The sequence below is a fragment of the Dendrobates tinctorius genome, unplaced genomic scaffold (assembly GCF_039654945.1).
Source record: "Dendrobates tinctorius isolate UK_male_01 unplaced genomic scaffold, ASM3965494v1 ptg000036l, whole genome shotgun sequence".
Lineage (NCBI taxonomy): Eukaryota > Metazoa > Chordata > Amphibia > Anura > Dendrobatidae > Dendrobates > Dendrobates tinctorius.
The window spans coordinates 9,643,938-9,664,573 of record NW_027361704.1 but is presented as its reverse complement, the minus strand read 5'-3'; positions in this window follow the sequence as shown (position 1 = coordinate 9,664,573).

The following is a 20,636-nucleotide window of genomic DNA, read 5'->3' as shown; positions in this document are numbered from 1 at the left end:
GTCTGTAAACTATTCTAGGAAAATCTGCACTTCAGGAGGCAAATAGCGCTCTGTCCCTTCAGAGTCTCACTGTGTGGTAAGATAAGCCACATATGGGGAATTTCTGCATTCAGCAAAAATTGTGTGACAAATTTTGGTGCCATTTGTGCCCATTTCCCTGTAGGGGAAGTGGAGTGACCTATGGACCTGTCTGCAGTGGGAGGGTTAATGTGCAATATGCTGGACATGGACTGCTTTATGTGGAGGTGGGGAACAGCTGGACAGAAGAGAAGGGTGTTGTAGTACAGGGTTTCTGCCATTAGGGGGAGACCAAGGACAGCAGAAATGGAGGAAGGTTGTTATGAATGAGTCACCATAGGAGGCAAAAACAGAAATACTAGCTAAGTCCAGAAAACCAAAGAAGTTGGCAGCTATCGGATTGCAGACCCCTGAACCTATCAACAACAACTAGCAGTAGCCGTGGGGGGTTCCTACGGTGCCCTAGACCCCTCAATCACAGCCGGAGAACTAAATAGCCTAAAGACAGAAAGGGAAATCTAAACTGCCCCAGAGCAGACCCCAAAGCAATAGGCAGCCCCCAACATATAATGACGGTGAAGCAAGATGAAAAAACACTCATACAGATAGAAAGATAGGCTGAGCAAATGATGGGGCCCAAGCTAACTAAATAGGACAGGATAGAAAAGCTGCTGTCTGCAATCCGCCAAAACCCTATCAGACTGATAGGGAAAAAAGCCCTGAAGACGTTAGGCTTCAAAAAGACTATATCAGTACTCAGGTATTTTCTGAAGACAGAGCAAAAAGGAATTCAGCTCACCCCAGCAGGGAATGGCAGAAATCCAGAAAAACAAGGCAAAACAAAACCAAAACACAAATGCAAAAAGCAGAGCAGAAAACTTAGCTTTTGAGGAGCAGGAATCAGACTGGTCTCCTAGAATCCCTCTGAGAAATCACCAGCAAGGCAGAAGGGCGTCGGCTGCCTTATATCCAGTCAGCAATTCCAGTCACCCAGTCATCATCAGCCTGCTCAGGTGCTTGGTAATCAGCCTCACTACCTTCCTTCACCAGAAGAGGGAGTTCATCAGACCTCAATGGTGAAGGGGAAAATGAACTCACAACAGTACCTCCCCCTTGAGGAGGGGTCACCGAACCCTCATCCACACTACCAGGGTGATCAGGGTGAGCCCGATGAAAGGCACGCACCAATCTTTTGGCATGAATATCAGAGGCAGAAACCCAGGAATTATCCTCCTGACCATAACCCTTCCACTTAACCAAATACTGGAGTCTCCGTCTAGCCAGACGGGAATCCAGTATCTTCTCTACCTCATATTCCATGTTACCTTCAACCAATACAGGGTCCGGAGGTGCCACCCCAGGAACAACTGGTTCAACAAACCTCTTCAACAAGGACTTATGAAACACATTATGGATTTTAAATGTGACAGGAAGAGCCAAACGAAAAGAGACCGGATTAATAATCTCCAAAATCTTGTAAGGTCCAATAAATCTAGGCTTAAACTTAGGAGAAGCCACCTTCATAGCGATATTTTTTGATGATAACCAAACCATATCACCAACCTTAAACTGGGGACCAATGGTCCTATGTCGGTTGGAAAACCGCTGGGCCTTTTCCTGGGAGAGAGATAACTTATCCACCACTTGGTCCCAGATCTGGTGCATTCTCTCCACCACAGTGTCAACACCTGGGCAGGCAGAAGGCTCCACCTGCCCTGAAGAAAATCGAGGATGAAACCCAAAGTTACAAAAAAAAGGTGACATCAAAGTGGCAGAACTAGCTCTATTATTTAAAGCAAATTCGGCCAAGGGCAAAAATGAAACCCAATCATCCTTATCAGCGGAAATAAAACATCTCAAATACGACTCCAAGGTCTGGTTTGTTCTCTCCGTCTGCCCATTGGTCTAAGGGTGAAAAGCAGAGAAGGACAACTGAATTCCCAGCTTGGAACAGAAAGTCCTCCAAAATCTAGACACAAACTGAACTCCTCTGTCAGATACAATGTTCTCAGGAATCCCGTGCAAGCGAACCACCTGTTGCAAAAACAGGGGCACCAACTCAGAGGAAGATGGCAACTTAGGGAGTGGTACAAGATGAACCATCTTAGAGAACCTATCACAAATCACCCAAATAACAGTCATTCTCTGAGAGACAGGCATGTCAGAGATGAAATCCATTGAAATATGGGTCCATGGCCTCCTGGGGACCGGCAAAGGCATCAACAACCCACTAGAGCGAGAACAAGGTTTAGACAGGGAGCAAGTCCCACAAGACTGCACAAAATTCCTGACATCAAGAGACAAGGCAGGCCACCAAAAAGACCGACTCACCAGATCTCTAGTACCAAAAATACCTGGATGACCAGCCAATGCAGAGCAATGAACTTCAGACATCACTCTCTTCTTCCACTGGTCAGGAACATACAACTTTCCACTGGGACAATGCTCAGGTTTGTCCTCCTGGAACTCTTACAGAGCACGTCTCAAATCGGGCGAGATGGCAGAAAGAACTACCCCTTCGCCTAAGATGGTAGCAGGCTTGGTCACCACAGGAGAATCAGCAAAGAAGCTCCTAGAGAGAGCGTCAGCCTTGACATTCTTAGTGCCAGGAAGAAAAGAGACCACAAAATCAAAACGTGTAAAAAACAAGGCCTACCTAGCCTGTCTAGGGTTCAAGCGTTTGGCCGACTCCAGGTAAATCAAATTCTTGTGGTCAGTGAGGACCACGACTTGATGTTTAGCTCCTTCCAACCAATGTCTCCACTCCTCAAATGCCCATTTCATGGCTAACAGTTCCCGATTCCCCACATCATAGTTACGTTCAGATGGAGAGAACTTTCGGGAAAAGAAAGCACAGGGATTCATTTTAGATGTTACAGGATCCTTTTGGGACAAAACAGCTCCTGCACCAATCTCTGAAGCGTCCACCTCTACCTGGAACGGGAGTGAGACATCAGGTTGCCGCAAAACCGGGGCAGAAGTGAATCTTCGCTTCAGCTCCTGAAAGGAAGAAACAGCCTCCGGAGACCAATTCAACACATCAGCACCCTTCTTAGTCAGATCAGTCAATGGCTTGGCAATACTAGAAAATTTTGCTATAAATTTCCGATAAAAATTAGCAAAACCCAAAAACTTCTGGAGGGCCTTCAAAGAAGTGGGCTGAACCCAATCATAAATGGCCTGTACCTTGGCCGGGTCCATTTCAATAGTTGACGGAGACAAAATAAATCCCAAAAATGAAATCCTCTGTACCCCAAAAAGGCATTTCGATCCTTTGACATACAGGGAATTCTCCCTCAAGATCCGGAACACAGTCCGAACATGTTCCACATGAGAATCCCAATCCTTGGAGAAGATCAAAATATCATCCAGATAGATAATCAAAAATTTATCCACAAAGTCCCAGAAAATGTCGTTCATGAAGCACTGGAAGACAGAAGGGGCATTAGTGAGCCCAAAATGCATCACCAGGCACTCAAAATGTCCCTCCAGAGTATTAATCGCCGTCTTCCATTCATCCCCATGCTTAATGCGGATAAGATTATACACCCCCTGAGGTCAAGCTTGGTAAACCAGCAAGCACCTTTAACTCTGGAGAATAGATCCGAAATCAGGGGTAACGGATACTGATATTTAATAGTAATTTTGTTGAGGGCACGATAATCAATACAAGGCCTTAATGAACCATCCTTTTTGGCCACGAAAAAACCCCCGGCACCTAAGGGTGAAGAGGATGGTCTAATATGACCCTTCTCCAACGCCTCCTTAATATAGGATCGCATAGCCTCGTGCTCGGGTACAGATAAATTGAAGAGCTGACCCTTGGGAAATTTACACCCCGGGCTCAGTTCAATTGCACAGTCATAACTCCTATGAGGAGGCAAAGACGCAGACTCATTCTCACTAAATACATCATAAAAGTCCGCCAAATAGTCAGGAACATCATGCGACTGAGGAGAGGTGGAAAAAACCGGAGCCTCACTAAGGGCACACCGACAACCCCAACTCACAACAGACACAGATTTCCAATCCAAAACTGGATTATGAATTTGCAACCAGGGAAACCCCAGAACAATGGTATCATGCAAATTATGCAACACCTAAAATCTGCAATTTTCTTTTCGCCAAAGGAGTAGTATCAATCCCCCTCAAAGGGATAGGCGTCCGCAGAGGTGTCATGGGAAATCCACAACATTTAGCAAAATCCAAGTCCATTAGGTTCAGGGTTGCTCCCGAATCTACAAAAAAACACAGCTTATTACGCCTTCTGAACTCCTGACGTTGCTCCCTGGACAAAACTCTTATCACATTGCATAGGTTCAGACACTTGTTCAACAGGTGGCAACACCTCTCGTGCAGTCCTGCGTTCACGTAAACGCCGATCAACCTGAATGGCTAATGACATAGAATCGTCAAGACCAGAGGGAACAGGAAATCCCACCATAGTATCTTTTACGGCTTCTGACAAACCCTTCCGAAAGAGAGCTGCCAAGGCATTATCATTCCAGGTAGTAAGGACCGCCCACTTTCGGAATTTTTGACAGTACAATTCTGCAGAATCTCGACCCTGGCTCAATGCCAACAGGGTCTTTTCAGCCTGATCAATAGCATTAGGTTCGTCATACAACAACCCCAAGGCTTGAAAAAATGCGTTCACATTAGTCAGAATAGGATCATCTGGTTTCAAAGAAAATGCCCAATCCTGGGGATCGCCACGCAGCAAAGAGATGACTATTTTAACCCGCTGCGCGGAGCTCCCTGACGAGTTAGGCTTTAAGGCAAAAAATAATTTACAATTATTTTTGAAATTCAAAAATTTAGACCGATCCCCAAAAAACACATCAGGAGTAGGGATCTTTGGTTCAGCAGCATGTGAATGAGCAAGGTAGGCGGAAATTCCCCGCACTTCCGCAGCGAGCTGCTCCACAAGATCAGACAATTGCTTTATCTCCATTGAGAGAAAAAAAAATTCCCCCTACGGCCTCAGAGATATAGAGGAAAAAATATACACACTTTTTTTTTTTTTTTTTCAATTCTTTCCTGCTATTGAGTACCCTAGGATCTGTGGTATGGCTGGTGATTCTGTTATGAATGAGTCACCGTAGGAGGCAAAAACAGAAATACTAGCTAAGTCCAGAAAACCAGAGAAGTTGGCAGCTATCGGATTGCAGACCCCTGAACCTATCAACAACAACTAACAGTAGTAGCCGTGGGGGGTTCCTACGGTGCCCTAGACCCCTCGATCACAGCCGGAGAACTAAATAGCCTAAAGACAGAAAGGGAAATCTAAACTGCCCCAGAGCAGACCCCAAAGCAATAGGCAGCCCCCAACATATAATGACGGTGAAGCAAGATGAAAAAACACTCACACAGATAGAAAGATAGGCTGAGCAAATGATGGGGCCCAAGCCAACTAAATAGGACAGGATAGAAAAGCCGCTGTCTGCAATCTGCCAAAACCCTATCAAAAAGAGCCAACAGACTGATAGGGAAAAAAAGCCCTGAAGACGTTAGGCTTCAAAAAGACTATATCAGTACTCAGGTATTTTCTGAAGACAGAGCAAAAAGGAATTCAGCTCACCCCAGCAGGGAATGGCAGAAATCCAGAAAAACAAGGCAAAACAAAACCAAAACACAAATGCAAAAAGCAGAGCAGAAAACTTAGCTTTTGAGGAGCAGGAATCAGACTGGTCTCCTAGAATCCCTCTGAGAAATCACCAGCAAGGCAGAAGGGCGTCGGCTGCCTTATATCCAGTCAGCAATTCCAGTCACCCAGTCATCATCATCCTGCTCAGGTGCTTGGTAATCAGCCTCACTACCTTCCTTCACCAGAAGAGGGAGTTCATCAGACATCAATGGTGAAGGGGAAAATGAACTCACAACAGAAGGTGTAGTACTGCAGTTTGGCCACAAGATGGGAGCAAGGAGCAGTGAGAGCAGGGCTTAACATCAGCTTATGGCTACGAAGAAGCTCCGGAAAGGACTGATAACAGAGACAGTCGGGGGGGTGGCCCTGACGGGAGAAGCAGCAGACAGAGAGCCGGAGGTACCACAAGACGGATGGACTCAGACGGGTGTAGCGCTGTGGTGGTAGGCCTAGGTCAGCCACAGTGAAAGAGCTGCGATAGACGTCACTTAGGAGCATGAAGGAAGTGGAGGTACCCGGGCCTGTGTGCGGAGTCGAGCAGCTGCTGTGTGGTGCTGCGGAGTTTGTCAAGCAACTGCTGTGTAGTGCTGCGGGTCGTCGAGAGGACAGCCAATAAAGAGGACCTTTTGGACGCACTTCAGTCTCTGTCAAAATGGTGTCACTTATAGGAGGACTCTGCAATCATGGCACCTCAGGGGCTCTGCCAATGTTACATGGTACCCTAAAACCAGTCCTACAAAATCTGAAATTCAATATGGTGCTTCTTCTTTTTGAGCTTTGCGCTGTGCCTCAAAAGTAGCTTCCGACCACATATGGGGTATCGATGTACTCGGGAGAAATTGCACAACAAATTGTATGGTGTAATTTTTCCTGTTACCCTTGTGAAAATAAACAATTGGAGCTAAAAGAACATTTTTGTGGGAAAAATGTGATGTTTTATTTTCACTGCTCTATGTCATAAATATTTGTGAAACATCTGAGGGTTCAAGGTGCTCTCCACATGTCTAAATACATTCCTTTAGGTGTCTAGTTTCCAAAATGGTGTCACTTGTGGGGGGTTTCCACTGTTTAGGCACAGGGGCGGACACAGACTGCAGAGGGCCCCTGTGCAAGAAATCTTCCTGGGCCCCTCCCAATACTGCAACAAATTTAAGTAAACATATTAGTTGTATGAGCACGGGACTATGGGATGGAGGATAATCATTATAATTTGTTATAACTAACCACAGTTAGTTAGTATGCCCGGGCAATGCCAGGCTCTTCAGGTAGTATATTTATAAACAGCATAGAATGAATTGAATTACAATGCAAAGAAGCAGTGTTATCACTCACCAGTCTGCAAATGTTGGCTGTAATCCTGCTGTATGGAGGCAGAATGGGGTTTTAGGCCTGTAGTATAATGATCCCTGGCTTTAACTTATCAGCTTCCGCCTATATACAGTCATATGTAAAAGTTTGGGCACCCCTATTAATGTTAACCTTTTTTCTTTATAACAATTTTGGTTTTTGCAACAGCTATTTCACTTTCATATATCTAATAACTGATGGACTCAGTTATATATCTGGATTCAAATGAGGTTTATTGTACTAACAGAAAATGTGCAATCTGCATTTAAACAAAATTTGACCGGTGCAAAAGTATGGGCACCCTTATCATTTTCTTGATTTGAACACTCCTAACTACTTTTTACTGACTTCCTGAAGCACTAAATTGGTTTTATAACCTCATTGAGCTTTGAACTTCATAGCCAGGTGTATCAAATCATGAGAAAAGGTATTTAAAGTGGCCACTTGCAAGTAGTTCTCCTATTTGATTCTCCTATGAAGAGTGGCATCATGGGCTCCTCAAAACAACTCTCAAATGATCTGAAAACAAAGATTATTCAACATAGCTTTTCAGGGGAAGGATACAAAAAGTTGTCTCAGAGATGTAACCTGTCAGTTTCCACTGTGAGGAACATAGTAAGGAAATGGAAGAACACAGGTACAGTTCTTGTTAAGCCCAGAAGTGGCAGGCCAAGAAAAATATCAGAAAGGCAGAGAAGAAGAATGGTGAGAACAGTCAAGGACAATCCACAGACCACCTCCAAAGACCTGCAGCATCATCTTACTGCAGATGGTGTCACTGTGCATCGGTCAACAATACAGCGCATGCATAACGCCTTTTTGTATGACCGAAACAACTCAATCTTTGTTTCATCAGTCCACAGGACCTTCTTCCAAAATGTAACTGGCTTGTCCAAATGTGCTTTTGCATACCTCAGGTGACTCTGTTTGTGGCGTACTTGCAGAAACGGCTTCTTTCGCATCACTCTCCCATACAGCTTCTCCTTGTGCAAAGTGCGCTGTATTGTTGACGATGCACAGTGATACCATCTGCAGTAAGATGATGCTGCAGGTCTTTGGAGGTGGTCTGTGGATTGTCCTTGACTGTTCTCACCATTCTTCTTCTCTGCCTTTCTGATATTTTTGTGGTGAGAGACAATTCAGCCATTCAAACTATGGTAGCTGTGCTCAGCTGGCAGTCTGCTGAGTGACAGTTCAGCCATCCATTGAGGGCCAGTGTGTGCCCGGGACTTCCTCCATGTATCTGCTATTCAAGTGATTACCTTGCTATTTAGCTGGCTCTCTGCCTCCAATTAGTGCCACTTGTAGCTTTTCTCAAATGTTGTGTGCTTTGTCTGTTCTCTGTGTTCCTGTATATGATCTTAGTTGCCTGACCTTGGACATTGCCTTTTACATTGCCTTTGACAGGAGCCTTCCCTTTTGTCTTGATCAGCTACCTTTCCGGAATTCCGTCCTCGGACTGTGACCTGACTATGCCCTTGCCTTACCCCTTTGTTTATCACAAGCTTTCTTGGTCTTTAACCCTGGACAGCTTGACTACCCAGCCTCACGGCTTGTACTCTCGATAGTCACAATTATGTCTCCTATGTAAGGTATATACACAAAAAAACACAAAAAAATAATCAGCAAAGGTAATATGTCTGTTTTATGGAGTTTGATGTGCTGATTCCAAAAATATGCTTAGTTTTGCTCTATCACATAAAGTCTCTGAGACAAGCATTTTTGTTATTACGTTCAATGTACAGTATGTGTTTTTTTCTATGTTATTCCCATTTCTTTGCTTGTCTTACTTAATTGTGAATTTTCTTACAGGGACAACATCAGTAAAGGTTTTAGTGAGTTTTATGGGAAGGAGTATTGACAGTGCAGTCAACCAATGACTGCTTCCCGGAAAGTCACATGTTATGTGGAAGAGCTAGCTGTAATGAGGCGGTGAGATTTGAGTCAGTCAGAAAAGGATGGTGATGGCAACAAGGACTGATATGTGAGACTCTGACAGGAAACAGGCTTCCACAGGGATATGAAACTTGTCACAGGGAGATAGAAGGGAAGACAGCGGACAGTCGCCATTGTGAGAGGATTTTCACTGCATTTCTGGGAGTGCAAGTCATCTCAGAGGGAAGAAAACAGCTCAGCCACTGAGGTGTAACTGATGGAGGGTCTCCACAGAGAGAGAACCTGAAAACGGCCAATATCACACTAAGAAACTGCCTGTCTGCAAATGTTCATCTGTATGGCACGCGTTGCGGATTCTCCTGCGGATTTTTCCGCGCAAAAAAACAGCATTTGGCAGAAAACGCAGGTGTGATTTTGGTGCGGTTTTGCCGCGTTTTTGAAGCGTTTTTGCCACTGATTTCATGCAGTTTTTCAGTGCTGTTTTGCCTGCGGATTTGTATGCGTTTTTGTAAGCTAAATAAAGATATGTTATTTAACAAAAAAACATAAAGATTTGTGATGTCATGTCTGTCCAACCTCCTCTTTTACATTTGTCCAACCTACACTCCATTACACACACAGATAGACAGATGGTGATAGATAGATAGATAGACTAATAGATAGAAAGATAATAGATAGCTATATGGATAGATAGATAGATAGATAAATATGGGATAGATAGATATATCCATATATCTATATCTAACTATCTATCCCATATCTATCTATAGATTTTTCCATTGACATATCTATAGATAGTTCCATAGATATATCTATAGATATTTCCATAAATATATCTATAGATATTTCTGTAGATATATCTATAGATATTTCTATAGATGTATCTATAGATATTTCCATAGATATTTCCATAGATATATCTATAAATATTTCCATAGATATATCTATAGACATATGCATAGATATATGGCCATATATATTGAAAAAATGGCGTGGGCTACCGCGCAATTTTCTGCGCCAGAGGGGAAAGCTGACGATCGGGGGCCAATATTTGTAGCCTGGGAAGGGGGTAATACCCATGGCTCCTTCGCAGGCTATGAATATCAGCCCGCAGCTGTCTGCATAGCCTTTACTGGCTATTAAGATAGGGGGACCCCCCAAAAAAATGACGTGGGGTCCCCCTATTTTTTATAGCCTGAAAGTCTACGCAGACAGCTGCGGGCTGATATTCATAGCCTAGGAAGGGGCCATGGATATTGGTCCCCCCGCATACAAATACCAGCCCGCAGCCGCCCTAGAAATGGCACATCTCTAACATGCGCCAATTCTGGCACTTAGCCCCTCTCTTCCCACTCCCGTATAGCGGTGGGATTTGGGGTAATAAGGGGTTAATGTCACCTTGCTATTGGAAGGTGACATTAAGCCCGGTTAATAATGGAGCAGCGTCAATAAGACATCGATCCATTATTAATCTTATAATAATAAAGGGTTAAAAAACACACATAAGAATAAAGTCTTTTAATGAAATAAAACTCAACACGGTTTGCATATTTTTATTGTACTCCCAGATACAAGCGACGCCCTCGTCTCCTAGAAAAAAAACGAAAAATAATAAACCAACTGTATACTCCCTGTCCGACGCAGTCCAATTAATAACGAGGGTCCCACGACGATCTCCCCTATAGAACAGTGACATCAGGTGATGTCACTGCTCTATGGGGCCTCCCAGTCCCAATTCATCAACTGACAGGCGACAATGCCTCCTGCAGTCCATTACTGAGGTTACCTGAGTACAGAGTCTCACTTTACAGCACTGCTGCGTGAGGGTTAGGGTTATGGGACCGCTATCCCGGTGGAGGGATACACAGCGGAGGATTACCTCCGCCTGTCATTTCATTGCTGGAGCACCTGGAGAGCGGTCACATTAGCTGATGTGGCAGCTCTCCACGGGAGATCGTCGTGGGACCCTCGATATTGGATCCACAATTAAATCCGCAGCGTGTGCACATACCCTAAGGAATAGGCTGACCCGTTTATTTACCTGTATATAGTTATCTACAAGATTACCTGTCATCTCTGGGGAAATATCTACAGTTATATTTATTATATGTAATATATATATATTTGTACAGAGACAACATTTTTCTAATTTTTGTTCTAGACATTACCACAATGAATTTTAAACAAAACCATTCAGATGCAGTTGAAGTTCAGACTTTCAGCTTTCATTTGAGGGTGTCCACATTAAAATTGGATGAAGGGTTTAGGAGTTTCAGCTCCTTAACATGCGCCACCCTGTCTTTAAAGGGACCAAAAGTAATTGGACAATTGACTCCAAGGATATTTCATGGACAGGTGTGGGCAATCCCTTCGTTATGTCATTCTCAATTAAGCAGATAAAAGGCCTGGAATTGATTTGAGGTGTGGTGCTTGCATTTGGAAGGTTTTGCTGTGAAGGAAACATGCGGTCAAACGAGCTCTCCATGCAGGTGAAACAAGCCATCCTTAAGCTGCCAAAACAGAAAAAACCCATCTGAGAAATTGCTACAACATTAGGAGGGGCAAAATCTACAGTTTGGTACATCCTGAGAAAGAAAGAAATCACTGGTGAACTCATCACTGCAAAAAGACCTGGGGGGCCACGGAAGACAACAGTGGTGGATGATCGCAGAATAGTCTACATGGTGAAGAGAAACCCCTTCACAACAGCCAGCCAAGTGAACAACACTCTCCAGGAGGTAGGCGTATCAATATCCAAATCTACCATAAAGAGAAGACTGCATGAAAGTAAATACAGAGGGTTCACTGCACGGTGCAAGCCACTCATAAGCATCAAGAATAAAAAGGCTAGACTGGACTTTGCTAAAAACATCTAAAAAAGCCAGCACAGTTCTGGAAGAACATTCTTTGGACAGAAGAAACAAAGAGCAACCTCTACCAGAATGATGGAAAGAGAAAAGTATGGCGAAGGCGTGGTACAGCTCATGATCCAAAGCATACCACATCATCTGTAAAACACGGCGGAGGCAGTGTGATGGCTTGGGCATGCATGGCTGCCAGTGGCACTAGGTCACTAGTGTTTATTGATGATGTGACACAGGACAGAAGCAGCCGAATGAATTCTGAGGTATTCAGAGCCATACTCTGTGCTCAGATCCAGCCAAATGCAGCCAAACTTATTGGTCGTCGTTTCATACTACAGATGGACAATGACCCAAAACATAAAGCCAAAGCAACCCAGGAGTTTATTAAAGCAAATAAGTGGAATATTCATGAATGGCCAAGTCAGTCACCTGATCTCAACCCAATTGAGCATGCATTTCACTTGTTAAAGACTAAACTTCAGATAGAAAGGCCCACAAACAAACAGCAACTGAAAACCACCGCAGTGAAGGCAGGGCAGAGCATCAAAAAGGAGGAAACACAGCGTCTAGTGATGTCCATGATTTCAAGACTTCAGGCAGTCATTGCCACCAAAGGGTTTTCAACCAAGTACTAGAAATGAACATTTTATTTACAATTATTTAATCTGTCCAATTACTTTTGGTTCCTTTAAAAACAGGGTGGCACATGTTAAGGAGCTGAAACTCCTAAACCATCCAATTTTAATGTGGATACCCTCAAATGAAAGCTGAAAGTCTGAACTTCAACTGCATCTGAATTGTTTTGTTTAAAATTCATTGTGGTAATGTCTAGAAACAAAATTAGAAAAATGTTGTCTGTCCAAATATATATGGACCTAACTGTACATATAGTCGGTTGGCTCATCTCATTTTTTGTTTAGTTTGTCACTACCATTGAACTGAACTTACTCTAATGTTTGATCTGATTTAACCCCTTCACAACCCAACCTATTTTGACCTTAATGAGCTGGCCATTTTTTGCAATTCTGACCAGTCTCCCTTTATGAGGTAATAACTCAAGAATGTTTCAACGGATCCTAGCGATTCTGAGATTGTTTTTTCAGGACATATTGGGTTTCATGTTAGTGGTACATTTAGGTTGATAATTTTTGTGTTTATTTGTGAAAAAAATGGAAATTTGGCGAAAATTTTGAAAATTTTGCAATTTTCAAATTTTGAATTTTTATTCTGTTAAACCAGAGAGTTATGTGACACAAAATAGTTAATAAATAACAATTCCCACATGTCTACTATACATCAGCACAATTTTGGAAGCAAGTTATAAGGGTTAGGAATTTATAAGGTTTAAAATTGACCAGCGATTTCTCATTTTTACAGCAAAATTTACACCATTTTTTTAGGGACCACCTCACATTTGAAGTCACTTTGAGGGGTCTATATGGCAGAAAATTCCCAAAAGTGACACTATTCTAAAAACTGCACCCCTCAAGCTACTCAAAACTACATTCAAGAAGATTATTAACCCTTCAGGTGCTTCACAGGAACTAAAGCAACATGGAAGGAAAAAATGGATGTTTTAATTTTTACAACAAAAATTTTCTTTTAGCATCAATTTTTTCATTTTCACATGAGCAAAATGTGAAAATGGATCCTAAAATTTGTTTGACAATTTCTCCTGAGTACATTGATACCTCATATGTGGTCATAAACCACTGTTTGAGCGCACGGCAGGGCCCGGAAGGGAAGGAGCGCCATTTGACTTTTCGAATGGAAAATTAGCTCCAATGGTTAGCGGACACCATGTCACGTTTGGAGAGCTCCTGTGTGCCAACAGTGAAAACCACCCCACAAGTGACATCATTTTGGAAACTAGACCCCTTAAGGAACTTATCTAGATGTGTAGTAAGCACTTTCAACCCCCAAGTGGTTCACAGAAGTTTATAACGGTTCAGAGCAGTGAAAATAAAAAATAATTTTTTTTCCTCAAAAATGATTTTTAGCCCACTCTTTTTTATTTTCACAAGGCTGAAAGGAGAATTTGGACCACAAAAGTTGTTGTGAAATTTGTCCTGAGTACACCGATACCCTATATGTGGGGGGAACCACTGTTTGGGCACATGGGAGAGCTCAGAAGGGAAGGAGCACCATTTTGGAATGCAGACTTTGATGGAATGTTCTGCGGGTATCATGTTGCGTTTGCAGAGCCCCTGATGTGCCTAAACAGTAGAAACCCCCCACAAGTGACCCCATTTTGGAAACTAGACCCCCCCAATGAGCTTATATAGATGTGTATTGAGCACTTTGAACCGCCAAGTGCTTCACAGAAGTTTATAAACACAGAGCCATGAAAATAAAAAATCAAAATGATTTTTTAGCCCGCTATTTTTTGTTTTCCCAAGGGTAACAGGATAAATTGGACCCCAAAAGTTGTCCAGGTTGTCCTGAGTACGCTGGTACCCCATATGTGGGGGATCCACTGTTTGGGCACACGGCAGGGCTCAGAAGGGAAGGAGCGCCATTTGACTTTTTGAATGGAAAATTAGCTCCAATCGCTAGCGGACACCATGCCATGTTTGGAGAGCCCCTATGTGCCTAAACAAATGAACCCATTTTGGAAACTAAACCCCCTAAGGAACTTATCTAGATGCATAGTGAGCACTTTGAACCCCAAGGTGCTTCACAGAAGTTTATAATGCAGAACCATGAAAATAAAAAATCATTTTTTTTCCTCAAAAAATGATTTTTTAGCCCGCTATTTGTTATTTTCACAATGGTAACTGGAGAATTTGGACTCAAAAGTTGTTGTCCAGTTTGTCATGAGTACGCTGGTATCCCATATGTGGGGGGGAACTACTGTTCGGGTTCACGTAGGGGCTCGGAAGGGATGTAGTGATGTTTTCAAATGCTGACTTTGATGGAATGGTCTGCGGGCGTCATGTTACATTTTCAGAGCCCCTGATGTGCCTAAACTGTGGAATCCCCCCACAAGTAACCCCATTTTGGAAACTAGACCCCCTAAGGAACTTATCTAGTTGTGTGGTGAGCACTTTGAATCCCAAAGTGCTTCACAGAAGTTTATAACACAGAGCAGTGAAATAAAAAAAAATCATTTTTTTCCTTAAAAAAATTATTTTTAGCCCGCATTTTTTTATTTTCACAAGGGTAACAGGATAAATTGGACCACAAAAGTTGTTGTCCAGATTCTCCTGAGTACGCTGGTACCCCATATGTGGGGGGGACCACTGTCTGGGCACATGTCGGGGCTCGGAAGGGAAGTAGTGATGTTTTGAAATGCCGACTTGATCGAATGGACTGCGGACATCATGTTACATTTGCAGAGCCCCTGACATGTGCCCAAACAGTGGTCCCCTCCCAAGGAACTTATCTAGATGTCTGGTGAGCACTTTGAACCCCCAAGTGCTTCACAGAAGTTTATAACATAGAGCTGTGAAAGTAAAAAATAATTTTTTTCCACAAAAATAATTTTTTAGCCCCCAATTTTTTATTTTCCCAAGGTAAAAGGAGAAATTAGACCCCCAATGTTGTGCAATTTTTCCTGAGTACGCTGATACCCCATATGTTGGGGTAAACCACTGTTTGGGCACACGTCAGGGCTTGAAAGGGAGGGAGCACCGTTTGACTTTTTGAATGCAAAATTGGCTGGAATCAAAGGTGGGGAGGGAGGGTGATCGGAAGGCGGGGGAGCAGATGATGGTGGCGGCAGATTGCCACCGTCACTCGGTGGCGGGGGTCGATCGCCCCCGTCAGATGTGGGGGGTCGGATCGATGTTTCTAGCCACGCCCGATGCTATTTCAGCATCGGCCATGGCTGGATTGTAATATTTCATCAAATTTCATTGATGAAATATTACTATCACTCTGATTGGCTGTTTCACTTTCAACAGCCAATCAGAGCGATCGTAGCCATGGGGGGGGCGAAGCCGCCCCCTCTGGGGTGAAGCACAAAGGGTCCTGTATCTGCAGGTCGGGTGACCTTTCAGTGACCCCGGTCACCCGACCCACAGGAATGCTAATTATAAACTACGTAGGCGTCATGAGTCGGGAAGGGGTTAAAGGAGAAAAATGCCCCGACAGTGTATCAATCATCCGAACAGATTCTACTATGTGTGTGGTTCTTTTACACCAAAAGGCCAAGTACGTTCAATCACTCACGATATTTAAAAGATGTACCAGATGTACTTTAAGTGTCCACTTAGTGATCAAGAAAAAAGCTGGGCACCTCATTGGATATGCTCAAGTTGTTCAAATGGTCTTGTTGACTGATTGACTGGCTATGTCATTTGCTGTTCCCATGATTTGGAGAGAACCCAAAAATCATAGTGATGACTGCTACTTTTGTTTTGTCAAACTGAAGGGTTTTCTACAAAGAACAAACAAGATTAATTACCCTGAACGTGAATCTGCAATTAGGCCAGTTCCACATGATGGTACCAGTTCCTGTACCACCGTTGTCTGGATTGGATGAAAATGAAGTAGAATATGAAGACTATGGAGCTGAAGCTACTGGCGAAGACATGAAGACCTCAAGTCAAGATGAGTATGTACCTGATGGAGCAGCCAAGCAGCCAGAACACTTTACTCAACATGAATTAAATGATCTCATCAGAGACCTTTCATTGTCAAAAGATAAATCTGAACTTCTTACATCTAGTGTGAGACAGAAGAATCTTCTTCATGATGATGTCAAAGTGTGTTATTACTGAAACAGAAGTAACAATTTTTCACAGTTGATGGCCTAATGGGGTGCAGTAACAATGTGAATGGCCTCTTTTGAAGAACTGAATCAAGAGTATTTTGTTGCTGATTGGCGATTGTTTATTGACTCATCCCAGAGAAGTTTGAAAGCAGTGTTGCTTCACAATGGAAATATGAATCCATCAATCCATATTGCGAACTCAAGTCATCTAAAGGAAAGTTATGAAAATCTGTCAGTTGTTTTGGATGCTATACAATACGAGGTATATCATCAATGGAATATGTGTGTAGATTTAAAAGCGATTGGTCTGCTTATGGGAATGCAAGGAGATTTCACAAAATATTGTTGTTTCTTGTGTTTATGGGACAGTAGAAATACAGTAGAGCATTATGTTCATCGTGATTCGGGACAGAGAAACATGTATGCTCCAGGTAGAGACAATGTTCAGCATAATACTTTAGTTGCGCCAACAAAAATCTTTCTTCCTCCGCAGCATATAAAGTTGGGATTGATTAAAAACTGTGTGAAAGCAATGGAAAAGACAAATTCACAAGGGTTCCAGTACATTTCACAGAAATTCTCCTAGTAATGTGAGGAAAGAGGGAGACACAAGCGCAATATAGGGTCTTATCCCACAAATAAAGTAAGCGGTTTGACAAAAAACTGCTCACCTGGTAGTAGGTATTCAAAGCATGTATAGATAAGGGCTGCTGCAGATCCACAAGTCGGTCACCGACTATATGAAACAGAACTCTGCAAAGGAATACGTGGATTTCGTCCGCGCTGCCCAAATGATGAAATTCCAGAAGGTTAATAAAGTTTAACAGTGGTTTATTCTACACGTTTCAAGGTTTTTTGCAACCTCTTCTTCAGGAAATGCCACCAATATTTCCTGAAGAAGAGGTTGCAAAAAACCTTGAAACGCGTAGAATAAACCACTGTCAAACTTTATTAACCTTCTGGAATTTCATCATTTGGGCAGCGCGGATAAAATCCACATATTCCTTTACAGAAATTCTCCGGCATTTCAAGAGCAAAACTGAAGGAAGGGGTATTTGTTGGTCTTCAGATCAGAGAGCTTATGAGAGATGATGTGTTTGAAGTAACTCTAAATGATAAGGAATTGAGATCTTGGAAAAGCTTCAAGTGGATCTGTGAAAACATCTTAGGAAAACAAAAAACTCCAAAATACGTTGAAGGTGTTCATGAACTGCTAAATACATACCAGTGTCTTGGATGTCGCATGTCTCTGAAAATGCACTTTTTGCATTCACATTTAGATTTCTTCCCTCAAAATCTTGGGGATGTAAGCGATGAACAAGGCGAGTGGATTCACCAGTGAAATAATGGAACACCGCTACCAGGTATTTTGGAATGCCTCAATGATGGCAGATTACTGTTGGATGTTATATAGGAACAACCCTGAAAAATCGTATCAACGACAGTCTAATGTCAAGCACTTTTAATTTCTGCTCATATTTTGGTTTCTATTTTGCATGTGAAATTATTTTGGTTCAATAAAAACTGTTTTATAAGGTGAAGCATTTTTTTTTTCCTGATATGTAGATTACTGTTTTCTTAATGTCGCCAGTATATTTCCTATACTTTATAACAGGGGTCCCCAACCTGTAGCTCAGGAGCCACATGTTGCTCACGGTCCCATGAATTGTGGCTCGCGGCTGTCTTCCAGCTTGGTGCATAAGCTCCAGGTCTAGCAAACAGGTATGAAGAGCAAATCTCAAAATGGTGAATTTTGTGGGTAGCCCTGCACAGAAGGGCAGATCTGGATGTACATTTACTGGTCTTAGGCTGTGTGCAAACGTTGCAGACTTAGATGCGGATCCGCAGCATTGTTGGCAGCACGGATTTGCATCACATCCGCAGTGTAGTGCACAGCCAATGTAAGTCTATGAGAAATGGAGATTTGTTGTGCACATGCTGCAGAAAAATCCACGCAGAAATGCAACATTTTTTTCCCCATAGCATGTCAATTCTTTTTGTGGATCTGCAGCGTTTCTGCACCCATTGACTTACATTGAGTCAGGCACATCTGCAGCAAAACCACAGATGTAAAAAAGATCTGCGGATTTACTGCAGATGTGGGTGTGAAAAACGCTACAGATCGGGAGGAGGGAACTGGGTGGGCAGCGATCTCCCGTGGAGAGCTGTCACATCAGCTGATGCGACTGCTCTCCATGGGTCCAGTGATACAATGACGGAGATAATCCTCCGCATCACCTGAGTTCACCTGTCACTTGTGGCACTACAGCTTAAGAATTTTCTCACGGCTGCAGTGCCGTAAAGTGAACTCCGATGATACACTGCGGGAGGGTTATCTCCGGTCAGTGTGTCATCGGAGGCCCTATAGAGCGGTCACATCCAGGGCTGTGGAGTCGGAGTCGTGGAGTCGGAGTCGGTGCTCATTTTGGTGGAGTCGGAGTTGGTAAAAAATAGACCGACTTCGACTCCTAAAATATATAAAAAAAATTGGGTACAGTAGTTCAATGCAGAATGTGCTGAATATTTTTTCATAGGAATTTGGGAAAGTTATGAAATGTCCTATAAATGGCTGTTCTATTCCTGATCTAAGGCTACATTCACACACAGCGTTTTTGCTGCGTTTTTTGAGGATACGTTTTTTAGCTGCAAAAGCAGATCAGCTTTTTAAAAGACAGCATCACCTGAAAGGTTTTTGAGCTCATAGAAAATGTTTTCAATAGCAAAAGCAGATTAGAAAAACGCCGCACAAACTGACATGCTCATTCTTTGTGAGGATCCGTTTTTGAGCCCAAAAATGGATCCTCACAAAACGATGTGTCTGAATGTCATATCTTGAGACCCACTGACTTTGCTGGGATGCCCAGAGTCACTGCATTTTACTGCAAAAAACGGACCCGCAAAAGCGCTGTGTGTGAATCATGGCCGTGGCCAGTGAGGGGCAGGGGGGACAGCTGCCCCCCCCTAAAAGCAGGGGCATGCACCTATCAAAACTCACTTGTATGCTGCAGTGCTCCCGTCCTGCAGCAGCTCCAGACTGCAGGGGGCAATCTCCCCTCCTCTGTCCTGTCTTCTGCTGTCTTCACCAGAGAGAGGAGGAGAGGGGTGCCTGCCCTGAACAGGATCCAATTACTGGACCTGGAGCTGCAGAAAGTGAGAAAGTGAAAGTACTACTGCTCATCTCTGTCACAGGAAGGTAACTAATGCTAATATCGTAGGTGATTATGTGCTTTCTGTAAAAGGAAGATCTTAAAAATACTCTCAAAAGACGCTTCATGTTTCTTAAAAAGGATGCCTGCACACGTCACAGAGTGAACTATTTTGCCATCAATGTTCAATATGTTTGTGACAACAAAGAAATTGTTACCAAGACACTGGCAGTAAAAGATACTAAAGCTCATCACAGCAACCAGTTTCTCCAGACCTTAGTGGAAAAAGTCCTGCAAGATTACAAACTCAAAAAAGAACAGGTTCTTGCTATTGTAACGGACAATGCTTCAAACATAAGTACAATTACACTGATGAATGAGAGTAATGAACAACAGCTAGAAGAACATTTAGGATTCAGTATGTTTGAGATGGAAGGCCACAGTGCTGTTCATGTAACTGAGGAACAAACAGATATTACAACAGAAGAACAGCAAAATTATACTGTAGAAATAGATGATCTTGTTGAAGCTGCTTCAAAACACTTTCAAATTCATCACATGCGCTGTGTTGTGCACACGCTGCAGCTGGCAATAAGAGATAGTCTGCAAGAGGGACATAATAATAATAATAATTTTTATTTATATAGCGCCAACTTATTCCGCAGCACTTTACAATTAAGCGGGGACATGTACAGACAATAAATTCAATACAAGCTAAGACAATTTAAACAATGACATTAGGAGTGAGGTCCCTGCTTGCAAGCTTACAATCTACAAGGAAATGGGGGGGCACAGTAGGTGAAAAGTGCTTGTTATTTCAGGTCTGGCAATTATAATAAATAGGGATTTTTATATAAAGCTGCATGATCGGGTCATCAGCCTGTGTGTTTATGTGCAATAGTCAAGTATCAAGTGCAGTTATTGTGTGCATGGAGAGTGTGGAGACAGATGAATAGTAAGGGTGCAGATTCAGAATAATATTTCGGAGGAGTGAACAGGGA